An 8,298-nucleotide genomic window follows, 5' to 3' on the forward strand; every position below is an offset into this window, starting at 1 on the left:
TATTCCTTCTTGAAAATGGGCAGATTACGGAATGATAAATAGCTATTAAATGAGTGCAGGAATGCAGCTCGGCCTGTCAGGATAACTGCCGAATGGGTTGGCAGCGAAAGAAACAGGAGGTGACTAATATGAAGTCTGAGAAAAAGAGAATTCAGGCCCTTCATCCTGTAGTCCTCTCACTAGTGAAGGCGCAACATAATTAACACAAGATAGCCAGGCCTCATTTTCAGATATGGCTTAAGGATAGTTTCATATAACCCATTCACTGTATGTCTGCACTTGTCATGTACAGAAAACCAAGCTACCTAGGTGATGAGGAGGGACAAGAGGTGGTGGCAGTTCCTAGGTGATGAGGAGGGACAGCAGTTGGTGGCAGCTGCAAGCACAGACAGCTTCAAGAGGGGATTGGATAAACATATGGAGCGGAGGTCCATCAGTGGCTATTAGCCACAGCGTATGGATGGAACTCTCTGGAGCTCTGTATTCTTGGTGCTTGGAAGGGGGAGCAACAGTAGGAGGGCTACTAGTGTCCTGGCCCCACTAATGGACCTCCTGATGGTACCTTGTGTTGGCCTGATCCAACACGGCTTCTCATGTTCTTATCAGAGAGATTATCCTGGGGTAGTTTAGTTCTTTGATTGGGCTCTTGGTTTTTTAATTACCAGAAACCTTAAACCTCTAAAGTAGTGGTTTTCAACCCCTTGGGTTGCAGTGCCGCACCTACAAGGCTGGGGGTCCTTATGCAACAACCACTTTTGCAAGCACTTGCTGCTGCAGTGCACTCATACAGACAGCAAGAGTATCTCCCCTCCAGCCTTTCTTTGCAAGCGTGACAAGAAGGGGTAGCAAGATGTCAAATCAAAGGTGTTTCATTGTGGTGGAGGGGATTTTTCCATGGTTCTGACCATTGGCTCATTCTGTATTATGGTACCCTCCTAGTGTAGCATACAGCTTGTGTTCCTGTTCCCAGATCTCTTGACCTACTCTCCCAGCCTTGACGCCAGTATAAGTTTGCAACTTGTTAAGAACATAAGAGAAGCCATGTTGGATCAGGCCAATGGCCCATCCAGTCCAACACTCTGTGTCACACAGTGGCCAAATTTTTATTTATATATACACACACACACACACATACTGTGGCTAATAGCTACTGATGGACCTCTGCTCCATATTTTTATCTTTTATCATATTTTATCTTTTGCTTCCTGTCACTTGACTTTGATATAACGAGCTTGAAGTTCAGTGGGCCCCATGTTCAATGGATCCTGGGTTTAGTCCGGTAAGACATTTATAACCCACCCTATTGGTTCAAGGAGGCTTACAATAATAGTTAAAGCAAAAGCTCTAACCACTACACAACACTGGGCATTTCACGCAGCTATCCCCTGCTTCTCAGTCACAAAGTTAGATCTTTAACTCAGTTCCCAGAAGGAGTTTTCCAAGCCCTAAGAACCATCTATTCATTTATGAAGATGACCTATCTAGTTCAGGCTACCTGCTAACTTCTTTTAGATCCTGGGGATGAGTCTATATCTATTGATGTAGTGAATAAAGATTTTGTAGAGTTAGGTTGATGCATCTTTTAAAAAACTTATTTCCAGAAATTGTGGACAACTTTGCATTTTATAAAGCCATCAGTGGTTCTCAAACAATTAGTGTTATCAGAAAAAACAAAATTTAATATTAATACATTGGGCAGGGGGCTCAATGTATATAATTCCTTCGAAGGTTTGGAATCATACAAGGAAGTGCGAACCATCCTATAAGAGCTGAGGGTCTGTTTACACAAGGTTGGTTTCACATCACATTCTGATTCTGTAGTCCATGCCAAATATCTTGGCTAGTATCCTACCATTCATCATTCTAAGCAACACTGTGAAGCTTTCCTTTAACCTGAGTGGCTCCTCCTTCAACAGAAGAGCTACTTAAATTGGAGAAAGAATCACTTCAGTCACACAGGTATCCCCAATCTGTTTGAGGCGATAGGCACACCTTGGGATTTTGAGAACATGGAGTGGGGGCTGAGTCCAATCATCAAAGATTGGGATGTTTCACACCAAGTAATGTGTGGGTTTCCCCAAAAAATAATGCCTCTTAGACTCTTCTGTGGGTCCTACTGCTCCACAGGTGGAGGAAAGCCATGATTATCTCCTTGCTTTGGAGGAAACAGATTCAGATTTTTTTCCCCTTCAGATTCAGATTATTACGGTACATAACCAATAAAAACAATTTAAGAAGCCAATCCATTGAAATCCGATGTACAAAGTACTTAAACATTGGAGGGACGGTGGCTCAGTGGTAGAGCATCTGCTTGGTAAGCAGAAGGTTTCAGGTTAAATCCCTGGCATCCCCAACTAAAACGGGTCCAGGCAAATAGGCGTGAAAAACCTCAGCTTGAGACCCTGGAGAGCTGCTGCCAGTCTGAGTAGACAACACTGACTTTGATGGGCCGAGGGTCTGATTCAGTATAAGGCAGCTTCATATGTTCATATGTCCATTTAGGCATGGTTGTTACAGTAAAATAAAAATATTCGAAAAAAGAAACTCTGCCCAACTTCAGAGATCCAATAACCTCTCCAAGCCCTGGTTTGACAAAGAGTGCCAGCAAGCAAGAAGAGATCTAAATTCAGCCTATCATGTCTATAAATTCAGCCTATCGTGTCATGCCCCCCTCCTGAAAAAATCTACAGCAGACCGGGCCGAATTGGCAAACTACCGACCGGTGTCCAATTTACCATTTTTAGGTAAAATTATCGAGAGGGCAGTGGCGTTGCAGCTACAGAGATTTCTAGATGACGCTTCTATCTTAGACCTGTGCCAGTCTGGCTTCCGTCCAGGCCACGGGACGGAGACGGTCCTGGTCGCCTTGGTGGATGACCTCCAGCGGCAACTGGATCGAGGCGGTGCGGCAATACTGATGTTATTAGATTTGTCGGCTGCATTTGATACAGTCGATCATCAGTTGTTGATCCACTGCCTCGCCGACATAGGGGTTGAGGGGCTGGCCTTACAACGGCTTTCCTCCTTCCTCATGGGTCGGGGACAGAGGGTGGCAATTGGGGGTGAGCGATCCCAGAGGCGCACACTAGACTGGGGTGCCCCAGGGAGCAGTTCTCTCCCCGATGTTATTTAACATCTATATGCGCCCCCTCGCCCAGATTGCCCGGAGATTTGGGCTGGGTTGCCATCAATACGCAGATGACACCCAGCTCTATCTACTAATGGACGGCCGGCCCACCTCCGCCCCGGGGAACCTGGACCAGGCTTTGCAGGCTGTTGCAACGTGGCTTAGACTGAGTGGGCTGAAGTTAAATCCAGCGAAGACAGAGGTTCTCCATGTGGGTCGTGGCACTCTGGGGAAGGAAATATCTCTCCCGGCCTTTGACGGGGCGCCGCTGAAGACGGCACAGCAGGTAAAGAGCCTGGGTGTCTTACTGGAGCCTTCATTATCAATGGAGGCCCAGATAACAGCCACTGCCAAGTCAGCATTCTTCCATCTGAGGCGGGCGAGGCAGTTGGCTCCTTTCCTAGAGCGTCACGACCTAGCAATGGTGATCCACGCGACGGTCACCTCAAGACTGGACTACTGTAACGCTCTCTACATGGGGTTGCCTCTGTACCGGACCCGGGAGCTGCAGCTGGTGCAGAATGCGGCGGCCAGGCTGTTACTTGGTCTCCCAAGATGGGAGCATATACGGCCAGGGCTGCGCGGACTGCACTGGCTGCCGATTGTATACCGGATCCAGTACAAAGAGCTGGTCATAACCTTTAAAGCCCTATATGGCCAAGGACCGACCTACCTGAGGGACCGTCTCTCCCCATATGAGCCCCAGAGAGCACTGAGGTCAGTGGGAAAAAGCAGACTGAATATCCCTGGGTCAAAAGAAGTCAAACTTCAAAGCACCCGCACTCGGGCCTTTTCCGCTGCGGCCCCACAATTCTGGAACCAACTCCCAGAGGAGGTGCGGGCCCTGCGGAACTTAGATCAGTTCCGCAGGGCCTGCAAGACCGTCCTCTTCAAACAGGCGTTTACTAATAACTGAATTAATGTTTACCGTTAGATTAATAATGTTTACCGCCAGTGTTGAATTAGGAATGTTTTAATCATTGATTGTTTTAATGTGAATTTTAATGTGAATTTAATGTTTTATTATTGTATTGTTTACTTGAAGTGCTGTTAGCCGCCCTGAGCCTGTTTCGGCGGGGGAGGGCGGGATATAAATAAAATTTTACATTACATTACATTATAAGAATTCTGTGGGCCCTAATACTTCGTGTGCACAATACCATCTTTCATGCTTTGAGGGAAACATGCTTTGGGCAAGAAGGAAGTGGGCACCAGAAAACACATTTATTTACTTATTAATTTATTTATATCCCATCTTTCTACCCGGTTGGGACCCAAAGCAGCTTACGGTACATGGTTCTCCATTTTATCCTCACAACAATCCCGTGAGGTAGGGTAAGGTGAGAGTGTGTGACTGACCTCAAGCTTCCCAGGCAGAGTGGGGATTTCAACTTGGGTTTCCCAGACCCAAGTCTGATGCTGTTAACCTAAGGTTGCCAATCCCCAGGTGGGGCAGGGGATCCCCTGGTTTGGAGGCCCTCCCCCCACTTTAGGGTCTTCAGAAAGCAGGGTTTGGGGGAGAGGGAAATGTCTACTGGGTACTCCATTATTTGCTATGGAGACCAATTCCCATAAGGCTTAAAGGAGAATTGATCTGCAGGTATCTGGAGCTGTGGGGAGGAGGGGCTGTGTTTTGAAGCAGAGGCACCAAATTTGCAGCATAGCATCCAATGACTCTTCTCAAAACATCTTCCAAGTTTCGAAAAGATTGGACCAGGGGGTCCAATTCTATGAGCTCCCAAAGAAGGTGCCCTTATCCTTCATTAATTCCAATGGAGGGAAGGCATTTAAAAGGTGTGTGGTCCCTTTAAATGTGATAGCCAGAACTCCCTTTGGAGTTCAATTATGCTTGTCACACCCTTGCTCCTGGCTCCACCCCAATGTCCCCTGGCTCCACCCCTCAAAGTCCCCAGATATTTCATGAATTGAACTTGGCAACCCTATGTTAACCACTATTCCATTCTTTCTTTGTGGCACTTGGTGGGTACCTTGAGTCTCAGAAGCATCATGCTGGGGGGTCAAAAAGCTGGTGGGGAAGCTTCTACTGGAGGGAATTACTCTCAGCCTAATGAAGGATAGCACTTTATTATGTCTAAACTGAGTGTAGTGCTTTCTGTTAAGTGGCTATGATGGAATGTTTGAATTTGGAAACAATGGAAATCTCTTCAAAGCATAGAATTCTTTTAGACTTTCAGAAATTGTATATGCTTTGGGCCCAAATGAGTTTGTTTGTGTGCATGCATACACACACAGAGAGAGACTGTGTTTTTGTGTGTGTGTGGTTCCTGAAAGACTGTGACGTGCCTTGAGAATGTTGATAGATGAGAAAACTTTGTAAATCCTTTGCCTAACTATGGATTATGGAAAAGTGATTTCCAGCTAAGGGCTGTCAGGTAACATGGCTGGAAAAGACAACCTCTGCTCGAGTCCTTGGAGAAACACTGCAGTCGGAGCAGAGAAACTAGGCAAAATGCTTTGATTCTGTAAAAGGCAGCTTGAATAAGTCATGCATACCAGCCATTGTATTATAGGTCTCCATATTCCCAGTGGCTACTGGGAAGGTTATGGCGGCATGCAACATGATTGTCCTTCTTTACAGACTCAGGGTTCAGATGTTATGTTATCGCTGGGGCAGGGATGGTTCGCCACCACATGGTAGGCATTTTCTGCAGCGTTCCTAGGACAACTTGTTCCAGCTCTGAAAGCCGGGCTGAATATTGTTAGGGGTGGGACGGAGAAACTTCTATTTCTGGTGTAATACATACAGCAGCGGTCCCCAATCTTTTTGGCATCAGGGACCAGTTTTGTAGAAGACAATTTTTCCATGGACTGCCGGGGGGGGGGGGGGGGGATGGTTTCGGGATGATACAATTATGCACTTTATTTCTATTAGATTGATGTGGTAGGTAGTTAAGTGTGCGGACTCTTATCTGGGAGAACCGGGTTTGATTCCCCACTCCTCCACTTGCAGCTGCTGGAATGGCCTTGGGTTAGCCATAGCTAGTGCAGGAGTTGTCCTTGAAAGGGCGGCTGCTGTGAGAGCCCTCTCAGCCCCACCCACCTCACAGGGTGTCTGTTGTGGGGGGAGAAGATAAAGGAGATTGTAAGCCGCTCTGAGTCTGATTCAGAAAGAAGGACGGGGTTTAAATTTGCAGTCTTCTTCTTATTATTATTACTACATTGTAATATATAATGAAATAATTATACAACTCATGGCCCGGTTGCTAACAGGCCATGGATCGGTACCGGTCCACGGACCAGGAGTTGGGGACCCACTGACATAGAGCATATACACATTCCTCACATAAAGTAACATCTGAAGAACTTTGTTTCACACATTACAATAAAGTGAACCAAGTACAACTGGTCATTCTGTACTACCACATATATGGAGGACACCAGTTTTCCTCTTGTTGCCAACCTCTGGGTGGTACCTGGAGATCTGCTATTACAAATTATCTGCAGGAGAAAATGGCTGCTTTGGAGGGTGGACTTTATGGCATTATACCCTGCTGAGTTCCATCCCCTCCCCAAACACCCTTCCCAGGCTCCAGCTCCCAAATTTCCAGATATTCCCCCAGCTGGCAATCCTAAATTCCCCCCTCCCTCTTTTTATTTTCTTGGCTTCCTCCGTTAAGCAGCTGTAACTGGCTAAGGCCACACAAGTGCATGTCATGGTACACTGGGATTCAAACCTAGGTCTGCTCCATCATACTCTAACCACTACACCAAACTGCTCTATGGGCACAGGAGAAGTGTTGCAGTTCATCCAGGAGCTTTCTGGGGTAGCACTATAGTTCTAACACAGCCTCTCCCATGAGGCTTTATGGGCGCCTTGGTTTTATGCAAAGCTGCTTTTTTTTGTAGAAAAAGCCCAGCAGGAACTCAGTTGCACATTAGACCACACCCTGTGATGCCAACCCAGCTGGAACTGCGTTCCTGTGTGTTTGTGTTCAAAAAAAGTCCTGCTCCCCTTCAGCAAATCAAATGTCCTTATCTTGCTGGGTCTTTCCATTTTTGCATTTAGCTTTTACTGCGTTTTTAAAAAAACCCTTTTTAATGAAAGTGTTAATGTGTTTGCACGAGCTCTCTTTTTAGTTTGATATTTCATTCTCTTGGCCAGGGCTTGGCTATGCAAGGGGTGCTATTTTAACAGAAAGGTGAGTATACATTTTTTTAATCAAAAAGCTACTGTTAGAAGATTAATATTTATCTTGTTATTTTAAAAAAAGATCCAGGGTGTAGGCTGTCTTTGGCACGAATAACTTGAAGACATTTTTCCGCCTAACGAATGAAACTGTGATTTATTTTTTTTTAGCAGACTGTTAGGGAAAGAGCAGCCCAGGGAAACTGTCCCTGAAGTAGGGTGTTGTCTACAAAAGTCCCTGTCACAATAAACTCGTTAGTCCTCTAGGTGTCTCTGACCACTTACCTCTACAAAGAGCAGTGAATGCCTTTTGATGGCCTCTCTCCCTAGATCTCACTTCTGTCAAAAGCTGGTCAAATCTCACTAGCCAGCAACTGGTCCCATTTCTCATGTATCTTCTCAATTCTCTCACTGTCCTTGCTTATCTCACTTCATGAGTGAGAAATTTTTCAGTTCATTATGTTCTGAACTGTTATTTAATTGAAGCTTTTTGGATGGGAAGTCTGTAGGTAGTTCATGAGAGAGAGGGCCATTTAAAACACTCCAGCCTTAGGTACTTTTTAAAATCAGTGATTCAGTGGAAAGGAAACGATGTGAAGGCCTCTCTCCTGCTGGAACCTACTCTCCATTTCAATTTTACCTGCCTGCCAACTAAACTCAGCATTCAAACCCTTCTTAAAACTGTTGTGGGCATGTATTTCTCAGTGCCTTAACCGTCTTAAAGAAGAAATACAACTTGGGAACTAGTTATTTTATATCTTTTTGTTAGGACTCCCAGCCTGCGGATAGGAGTTCCCCCAGTTTTGGACCCCCAAACCCACTGGCACAGATGTGGCCTGTGGGGGTATCTCCACCCCCAAAGAGCTCCGTTGGCACCCAACGTGCCCAGTGCTTTGCTTCTGAAGGTATTTGAAGCACATCTTCTCGAGAGAACCTTGTCATGAGGGGGTGGGGAGAAGGGTGCTTTACTTGAATTGTCCTGATCTTTAAGGCCAGGATAAGGTTGTGGTTTTATCCTTGGGAC

The sequence above is a fragment of the Heteronotia binoei genome, chromosome 21, assembly GCF_032191835.1.
Source record: "Heteronotia binoei isolate CCM8104 ecotype False Entrance Well chromosome 21, APGP_CSIRO_Hbin_v1, whole genome shotgun sequence".
In the NCBI taxonomy this organism is placed as follows: domain Eukaryota; kingdom Metazoa; phylum Chordata; class Lepidosauria; order Squamata; family Gekkonidae; genus Heteronotia; species Heteronotia binoei.